Source organism: Prinia subflava, chromosome 2 (genome assembly GCF_021018805.1).
Source record: "Prinia subflava isolate CZ2003 ecotype Zambia chromosome 2, Cam_Psub_1.2, whole genome shotgun sequence".
Lineage (NCBI taxonomy): Eukaryota > Metazoa > Chordata > Aves > Passeriformes > Cisticolidae > Prinia > Prinia subflava.
In genome coordinates this window covers 11,385,843-11,395,535 of record NC_086248.1, presented here as the reverse complement: position 1 = coordinate 11,395,535, position 9,693 = coordinate 11,385,843, and the positions used below count along the sequence as shown (strand labels likewise).

Sequence of the window (9,693 nt, the reverse complement as noted above, 5' to 3'; positions counted from 1 at the left end):
TTGAGAAAATCAAAGTGTAGTACCCAGAGTTTAAATTGTAATTGTCAAAACCATTTACTAATTAAATTATGTTTCAATAGCTAAGTGCAGCATATTTTGAATTAAAAACAGGTGTGAACACAGGGTATGCTAAATATAAAATGTCCACTACAATTGGCACAACCACAGGTAGGATAAAAGCAATGCCTAAAGACAACAAATCAGAGTATTTGGAGAATTAAAATAAGCTGGAAGCATGTAGGCTCATGTAAACTAAGTATGTAACAGCCAATGATTTCTAAAATCTGCATTTTTTGTCTTCTGTTTTAATATATTTTTATTAAATATTATATATTTATATAGTTATTTCTATTTTATATATATTAAATATTATATCATATATTTAATATACTAAGGTTTAAATCTACTAAGAAAAATTGAAAACTCTGTTAAGCTATGGGCTGACTGGGGTTTTTTTCAGTCCAGGAGAACAAAAAATTCCTTTTGTATGGAGGACAACCTCACAATTTGTCTGGTGGTTCACATTTTCTGACCCAATCTCAGTGCTCAACAGTCAAGCCTGGATGGGGGGACCCGTTTGTGAGCTGCATGCTGTCCCATTAAATAATCTTTTTGAGCAAATATCCCAAAGTGCAGCTCCATGTGAGTTGCTCTCCTGTTTTGTAATCCAAATCTCTCAGGGAACATCAGCAGGGATGACTCAGACACATATCATGGTGATCATCAGTGGTCATACCATGATCATATCATGAATACTCATCAGTTCCAGCACCAGCCTTCACTCCATACCTGTGGAGATGCTTTCTGTTCTTGTCTGGCAGGATCTGTCCCTGGATCATGGCTGAAGATCCACAGTATGTACCATTTCCATTGGCCCCTGGCCAGAAGGAGATCACAGAATCACAGAATTATTAAGGCTGGAAAACACCCCTAGGATGATCAGATCCAGCAAGTGTAGATATGACTGACCTGTGACTCATTGGGTCAGAAAAGCAGGGTGGTCTGATCTGTGAAAAGTTCCCTGTGCCTCATTTAGTTTTATGGTTTGGGATAAATCAGTGCTTTGGGGGTTATTAGGTTGTGTGGCTTAGTGCTGACCCAGAAGTCAATCAGGAAGCAGACAGTGACTCAGACATTGTCTCATCAGCATCCTCCTGGGTCTGAGGAACACTCCCTGCAGGAGCACCTCCATTCCCAACAAGACTATTCCCTGTGCAGAGGGGAAGATGCAGAGACAAGGTCTGCAGAAATCATCTTTCCCCAATGCATATCGTAGGTAGTACATGAAATCTATGCAGGGGATGCATTTCTGCATTTGCCTGCACAAATTAAGCCCCTAGTTATTTTCATTCCCTTTTTTCTATTGGAATAGTTGGTAATTACTCTGGTGCTTGCCTCTTAGGATGTCATCATTTATGTCTCACTTCTGTGGGGCTAAAAGGTATAAGAAACTCAAATCTGTGTTAAAATTAAGGGATTTATTCCTTCTACTTGGCAGATCCATAAATTCATGTCTTTCCATCCCCTCCTGGAATCTCTAACCTCAAATATGGCATTTAGAATTGGTTTAATTGCTCCTAAATATGAGAAGAAAAGGGTGAGGGTAGAGCTCATGTAGAAATTTTTTCAGTGCATTTAGACTGAATTTCTATTCTATTTTTACTCAGCCTGGGTTTTTTTCTGCTTCAGCTTCTTATAATTATAAGGCTTTTTCTAGGCATAAATAAGTGCTCTTGGTACACATGGGAACAGCTCTGTGTGAGAATAACTGACATTCAAGGGTTTTAACATTTTCTTTTTTGGTACCAATTCAAAAGCATATCACCATCCAGTTTAGCACAATTAAACACCAACACTAAGGTCTGACTGCAGTGGATTAACAAAACTGCTTCTAACCAGAGCTCAGCCACAGCCTTATTCCATTTGCCCTGTGTACCCACACAGTCAAGTCTCATTTTTCAGCATTTTTACTTACTTGAACACTGAAATGAACTTTAGAAACAACACTAACAGAACACTGTCTAGCCAGGCCTGTTCCATTTTGTTCTTTCTTATTGAATTGAGCCTCAAAATTGACAGTTGCATAAGAATACGTGACTAGACTGTCACCGAGCCAAAGCCTGTTTGGTATGCATCTCACATCCTCCCCAGGATTTCTATCACTTAGTGCTGACAGTATGAATGGATACAGAGATTTACTGACTGACTCTGCAAAGTTGCCATTGTCAAGAGAGGCAGACACCCTAATGATGTACAGCATTGCTGAACCTGAAAGGGAGAAGGGAGGAAGAAAGAGAGGCATTGTTTCCATGGCTGCACAATGCTACTTCTTCTACACCTCTTCTTCTCTCAGCCTTGCCATCTGTGTCCATTCTGCAGTTAGCAGTTATGTCTCATTAAAATATTTAATGATTCCCAAGTTGTTAATTAGCGAAGGTTCAAATAAGATAGTGCCTTGCCGTAAACATTACTCTTATAGTAATACTGAAAAATATTATGTAAAGAAAATGATACCTCTGTGTGCCTAATTTAACTCCATGTACATCAAGACACCTTGAAGCATACTGCAATACAATGGTGGTGAGTTGCCTACTCCATCCTTGCAGTGTGTGTTGGTATTTGCAGCAGAGCACTTACCACAGAGGTTCTTGGGCTGCATTTTTAATCATCTAGTAGTAATGTTACTGACATCTGAAATACAGAAACAACCAGATTAATGTAATTATCTGATTAAGTTGCAGCTCTTGGAAAAATGAATAATCTTCTTTTTGGGGTATTACTTGACCCCCAGTATCAATAGGTGCCACTGTCTGTACTCATTCAATGGGAAAAAGTAGGCAACTTCCAGAGCTATTGATTTCTGCTCTTCAGGAAACCTTCCCTTTTCCTGTCTATCTTGTGTGTGCTGAAATATTCTTCTGGAGCTGACTATGCACTCCTGAGTGGTAAGATTAAGTTGGTACATGAATTGGTTTGATTTAGAAATGTACCCTCCAAAACTGTTCAGTAATCTCTTTCTCAGCACTCACAGTCAGCACTGGATTTCCTGCAGTAATGTGAGCAGCACTGGGACAGCTAGAGCAGCTGCACACCTGCAGAATCGAAATACAAATACAAAATAGAGGATTAAAGCAGATGGAAATCTACAGACATGGGGGGCAGAGATATCCAAATAAAGCATCTTCACATTTTGAAGGTGCAAGTGACTCATTTAAAGATGGCATTCTGTGAAGTTCTTTACTGAAAAGTCCTTTTACATGATTCAAAGGATTTGGATAGTTTAGCAGTATCTTATTCTGTATTATGCTGTATTTGTTTAGTCATAGTCCACCAGAGGCAAAAAACATTCATTCCTCTGACCTCAGTAGCTTCACAGAGGATATAAGTAATGGTTGTTAATAAAAGAGTATTGGTGGAGTTTAATCATTTGCAGTGTGTATAGACTCTCCTTCTTATTAAGCTGCTTTATATTAAATTATTGTTTCCAAAAATTTAAAGGCATAAGAAATTTTGTACATAAAACATACAAAGCAGCTTTAAGCTGAAAGTATCAAGATGCAAAATAAATGAAAATACTTGAAAAATATCTCCTCAAAATTACGCATACATTTACAGCACAATTTCCTTTAATGCCACAGGGAAATTTTGCTGTGATAAGAGCCAGAGACCTGCAGTTTTGCTACAAGATATGATTAATCTTTAATTAAGGTATTTGTGGCACAGAAATACAAGTGTCCCAAGAGCTGCAGACTGAAGATTCACTATTCATTTGTCTGCTGAGCACAGTGGGCTTTTTCAGGCCTGTTCCTACAACTCTGACTTGGTCCTGTGTAGGTCTTCAGCTCAAGTGAATCATCTCTGCATACTGTGAATCATCCTCTGTGAGAGCTGCAGAAGAGATTCTTAGTTGTTCACTCCCTGTGTTGAGAAAGACATGAATAATAGCCAGTAGATGTCCAAAAAGACCATCATGTACCCCGAGTTTCCCTAAGGGTTTCTTTGGCACTATACATTTTATTGGATTTGCTGGGCCTGGCTTTGGCAGTGGAGGGCTACAAGGTTTCTGTGAGGAGTTGGCAGGAAGTTCCTCCATACCAATATAGCCAGCTCCAAAGACAGTCATGCCCCTGGCCAAGGCAGGGCCAGCTAGAAATGGTGGTAATGTCTCTGTGATAACACACTGAGGAAGAAGAAAAAAAAGTTATTACACTGTTGTAAGTACAGTCAGAGAAGGGTGATGTGAGAACATGTGAGAGGAACAACTCTGCAGACACCAAGGCCAGTGACAAGGAGGGACAAGAAGATCTGGGTGCCAAAGCAGAAATTCTCCTGCCACCTGTGGTGATGACCCTGATGAAGGAACTGTCCTCCTGCATCCCAAGGGGATCCACAAGGGTGCAGAGATCCACCCACAGCCTGTGGGGAGACCCAGGCTGGAGCAGGTGGATGCCTGAGAGGAGGATGTGACCCCGTGGGAGAGCTGAGGAGAGAGGGCCCTGCTCCCAGGCTGGAGCACTGCGTTCTTGAAGGACTCCACCCCATGGAAGAGTGACCCTTGCTGCAGCCATCTGGTGAGGGCTGTTGCCTTTGGGATGGACTGACATTGGGGAGGTCCAGGTAGAACTCTCTCCTGTGGGAGGGAACCCACGGTGAGCAGGGGAATGACTCCTCTCTCTGAGGAACAGGAGAAACAGTGGATGATGAACTGACCATAGCCTCCATTCCGTGTCTTCTTGCCCCCCTGGGGTAGAAGGTAGAGCTGGGAAGGAGGAAGGGGTGAGGGGAAGCCAGGGATTTTTTAAGATGTTGTTTTTCTAGGTTTTATTTTACTTCTCATTATCCTTTGAATTTATTGGTAATCAATTCAGTTCATATCTCTAATCAGAGCCTCTTTTGCCAGTAAAGGTATTTGTTGAGTGATCTCTCCCTGTCCTTATCTCAACCCATGAACCCTTTAATATATTTTCTCTCCCCTGTCCAGCTGGGGAGGGGAGTGATAGAGAGGCTTTGGTGGATGCCTGCCATCCAGCCATGGTCACCCCACTACAACATATTCAACAAAATCTGTCTGAATTTCCGAGTTTGAAGGTGGTGACACCCCAGGATGATCCTTGTCTCATTTTGATTAACTGGACATATAATAATAACATTATGCATTTGTCAGCAGGTGTAGAATTTATATACATAATTTGCAAATTGACATTCAGGTTTATGAAGACATACAGTATGGTACTTTGAGTTTTACTACACAGGTTTATGAGCAGTAATACCATAAAATTAACAGCAAAATTGGTCTCTGAATGGAATCAGCTCCTTAGACAGGATAAGGCTCTGGAGGGGGGCTTAGCTTCTCAACTAAAAGACTATTTGGATCGTGGTTGTTCATTCTTTTTGTCTAAGAAATATTATATGATTTTAAAAACCCCAAGCAACTCCACTCAGTTCCCAGTCCCCACTTAACACATTAAAGCATACTTCAATCTTCCTAAACAGCATGAAAACTTTTATTTTAACCTCAAGTGGATGTCTTCATTAGAAAAACTACAAAATACAATGGAATACCTTTACAGCCTTTCATATTTTCTGCAGAATTGTTAAAAGTTCCTCAGAGGATATGGAACCTTACAGTCATGTTCACTTCATTTAGTTTTAACCACCTAAAAAATTAGGTGTCTGGTTCAAGCTACATTTCGTCAGGCTGCTTTGGAAGATGGAACTTGTGCATAGCAATTAATCCTTCCTCTCTTGAAAACCCCTGGTTCATGCTTTGAAATTCCCCTCATCCTCTCACAGACCATAGGTCACAGAATTATAGAATGGTTTGTGTTGGAAGGGACCTTAAAGATCATCTAGTTCTGACTTTCCTGCTGTGGACAGGGGCTCCTTTCACTAGACCTTTCACTAGACATGCTCAGAGATCCATGAGTTCACAGATATCTATGAAACATAGGTAGCAACCTTAGTCTAGGCATGCAATTTTAAGATGGAAAAAGTTAACTGAGATTAACTCACACATTCAGTTGCATTTAAGGAAGATCTTATTCTTAATCCTATTCCATTATATCAGCCACTGCAGGGATGACCTGAAAGTCCACAGAACTCAAATAGGCCCTAAGGTCTTTCTTGAAGATAAACGTATGATGTGATATCCAGGACCATATCTATTTCTAGTATTATTTGCAGATTATCCAGTTGTGTGGCATACTTAGATTGTTTGTTCCTCCTCTTTAATATTCCATTTTAGTCCAGAGTGTCTTTTCCTTCTGGGAAAGTAGTCCATTCCTAAAAGGAAAATATCTAACAATCCAAGATTTAAGGTGGCTAGCAGAATTTAGTTAAACTACCCCTATTTAGGAAGTACATTCAACATATTCAACACATTCTTAAAGCTGCTGAAAATTACAGGCATTTGGGTAAGACACTTTAATAGAAAACTATGTACCATCAGTGTTTGGGATAGAAGGGCCAGAGCAAAAATCTCATCTACATTTCCAGCCTGAAGAGTCTACATGTCTCCATGGTGAAGTGTAGTGAGACAAAAGAGATATACATCAACCAATAAACAAATCTCTACTCTTCCTTTCATATATATTTCAGAGGTATATTTGGAAAAAAATCAAACAACAGAACAAAAAAAGCAAACAACCAAACCAAACAAAACCAACAACAAAAAAACGATGTTAAAAAAAAAGTTCCCACCACATAAAAAAATCCTTCTCTTGAAAGGCTGTATTTTACATATCTTGCTGATAGGATTATTTTTATTATTCCTAATTAGTGAGAAACTATTATTGAGTCCAATGCTGTCCGGATTTCTGCATTTCAGAACTGAAAACCAGCTGCTTGCTGATACCTTAAATATAGGCGCATGAGCATCAGTAACATTGTTCTCAAGTAATACATAAAATATACCACAAATAAAATGATTTTTGAACCAAAATCTTTAAGAAAATCAGTGAACATTAGAAAGAATTGAAAGCAGTATCTCTTAAGAAATCTTTGTTTATTCCCAATAGCATCTTCACAGATGAAAGTTAGTTGGCATATCTAATATAAACCTATCTTCAACAGTTCTGCCTTGTTAGCTTTGGAGAACTTGTCTCATTTATTTAAAATTAATTCTGAAGTTCTCTTCACCATTTGTACATTTGGTGCTGAAAATCTCTTTTCCCTTTATTCTGCTGTCATAATGACCAATTTGTGAACCATCACAATCCCAATAATCCAATAGTATCTGAACACTCTACAGTTTATACTTAGGTATTAGTGTTGAAAGATGCAACAACCTTTTTCTCTTTGGCTGAAGGTTGTATTTTGTTTGGTTTTTTTTCTTAGCAGTTGTCAAAGTAAAACCAAAAGAACAAATGTTTAATATATCCTCTTTTTTAGAGGGTTGCATTTTAATTATATCTCAGAGCCATTTTTTTGCAGATGAAATTTAACTGTGAAACTCTTACGCTCCATAGGGTTTGCTTTGTTTTAATTTACTACATTTAATTACATCCCAGTATTTCCCAATTTGGGAAAATATGTATTCTGTTGGGGATTTCAAGTAATCAGGCTGGGAATGCTGAATACTCTGATCTGGATTCTGAACAGAATATATTCATAATGAAAATAAACAAGCTCAAAGAGAATTAATGTTGAACCACAGTACCCATTTTACCTGTGTGTCTTTCAGCCTGTGTGTTGCTGAGTTTCCTTCACCACTCATTATTTAGAACATGATTATTAGAATGGCCTGAATCAGACTAAAGGTCTATCCTGATTCCAAAAGTTCTGAGACATATTCATGCTGAGTATAAATATGAAGCAAGCACTCAGGGTACTTTTCCCTGACATTTTCCCAATTTCTTCTTTTATAGCACAAGGATTTTAAGAGAATGGAGGCGGTGTCTATGCATTCAGTTCACACAGTGAATTTCCTGGAACTCCAGGAAACTATCTATCTTCTGTTCTTAATTATATTTGGAAAATCTGGACTACATTTTATCTTTTCTCAGGTCCCTTGGGCAGAAATATTGAAAACTACCAAGAAAAATAAGCAAAGAGTTTCAACCTCCTCTTCCAATTCTGTGTTTACTGGAGATTTGGCTACATTCAACCGTGTCAACTATGAGGTCAGACCAGATTGTTCCAGGTGTCATGCCAATTTCAAAAGTACTGCTGCCAAAACCTCTTTGGGGAACATGCTCAACTATCTGACATTTCTCTGGGGCAAAAAGTTGCCATTTTTGACTTTACTTTAAAAGCATGAACCTTTCCTGGTTCAAATTATGCCCATTGTTTCTCAACCTCCATTTAGTGTCTAGTTTTGAAAGTGTATTATATTCTTTAGATCCATGGCATAATCTTTTTTTTCTTCTTCACTATTCGATGTTATTTAAGAGTTTGCTTGCTATAGACTGGATAATTTAAAAAGACAAATCCTAATTCTGTATTTCTGAATGTTTACTTTCTGGAAAATACTTAATAGCTTTCTTCACTTTTTTATTCTAGAATATTTTTCAAAAAACAGCAAATTGATTTTAACTTTAGGTTTCAATTCCAGTTATAGGACACTTAGAAATCTACAGGCATGGAAAACAAAAAATGCATGTTTCTTCCTAACTAGAACCACTCAGCAAAATAAAATAATTATCTCCTCAGGAAATATTTTACTTTAACTTTTTATTCTTACTGTATAATGTGGTATTGAATAAACAAAGTTAAGAAAAACAAGATAGCATTTAGTTTGTGACATGTAAGAGGTATAGTCCTTATGACAGCTGCTTACTGTGAAGATGGTGACAGTGTCAGCTCCAGATACACCTGGAGCTAACAATCACCCGAATCAGCAGGTTATGGGGTACACCAAAAAAGACAGGGCTGCAGTGATTAGAACGAGGTTAACTGCTGCTGCTCAGAGCAGGGGCAAGAGTCTGTGGCATCCCACTGAAATATTCCTTCTGTAACTGTCTCAATTTGTTTTCCAGAAGAAAGAACTAAGCTTCTCCAGGACCTTCCTTCTTCTCTCAGCCTTATTCCTCTCCCAGATATGTATCACTCTTCCTCTTCAGCCTGTGTGGGAGGAAGGCCCAGCTCACCCCTGGATCTTCCTCTCTGGAGCAATGAGTTTTGCAGTGTTCAGTTTTGCAGTGTTCAGTTTTGCAGTATCGAGTTTTGCTCGCAGTGCTCTCCACTGGGAGCCTGCTCTGTATGTAGGTCGTGGCTCTTCCCTTGTTATATTTATGATGCTGACCTCAAGGTAACCTGAAGAGATTGTCTGGGTACGTAGAGGACTGATGTTTCTTTAAGTAAGAATAGCAGATATAGAATACCTAATTAAAATGAAATATGTCAACTTGGAGTCCTAGACAAATCTGAAGCAGAAACTAAGATGACATTGCTTACTTCTGTAAGAACAACAGTCAAACTGAATTTCAGTCTGAGTTTAAAGATACAAACTCTCAGATTTTAGAAGGGTGTGCTTAAGAACTATTGTTCACTTTGTTTTATATTTGGCTTTATTTCTTATCTATATTCTGCTATATATGCTCTAAATAATAAGGTATTGCTTAATTGCTACCCACTGGGTAGCCTATTAAGCAAAGGGATAAAGTAAAAAGTGTCAATATCATTTTTCATCAGCCTTGGAAACAAAACCAGAACAACCAAAAATGTCATAATTACGACAATTTTTTTTCCTTCTAG

General features: G+C 38.5%; 1 long non-coding RNA gene across 2 annotated transcripts in view; it reads right to left on the bottom strand.

Annotated features, from left to right (window-relative positions):
• Positions 1-5,190: 5,190 nt before the first annotated feature.
• LOC134547680 (uncharacterized) overlaps positions 5,191-9,693 on the bottom strand; it is a 28,713-nt gene continuing 24,210 nt past the window's right edge. Inside the window, exon 4 of one of the 2 annotated variants that reach the window (XR_010079541.1) lies at positions 5,191-9,320. This is a non-coding gene — a long non-coding RNA (uncharacterized LOC134547680). The remainder of the gene's footprint in view (positions 9,321-9,693) is intronic. The other variant, XR_010079540.1, reaches the window with a different exon arrangement.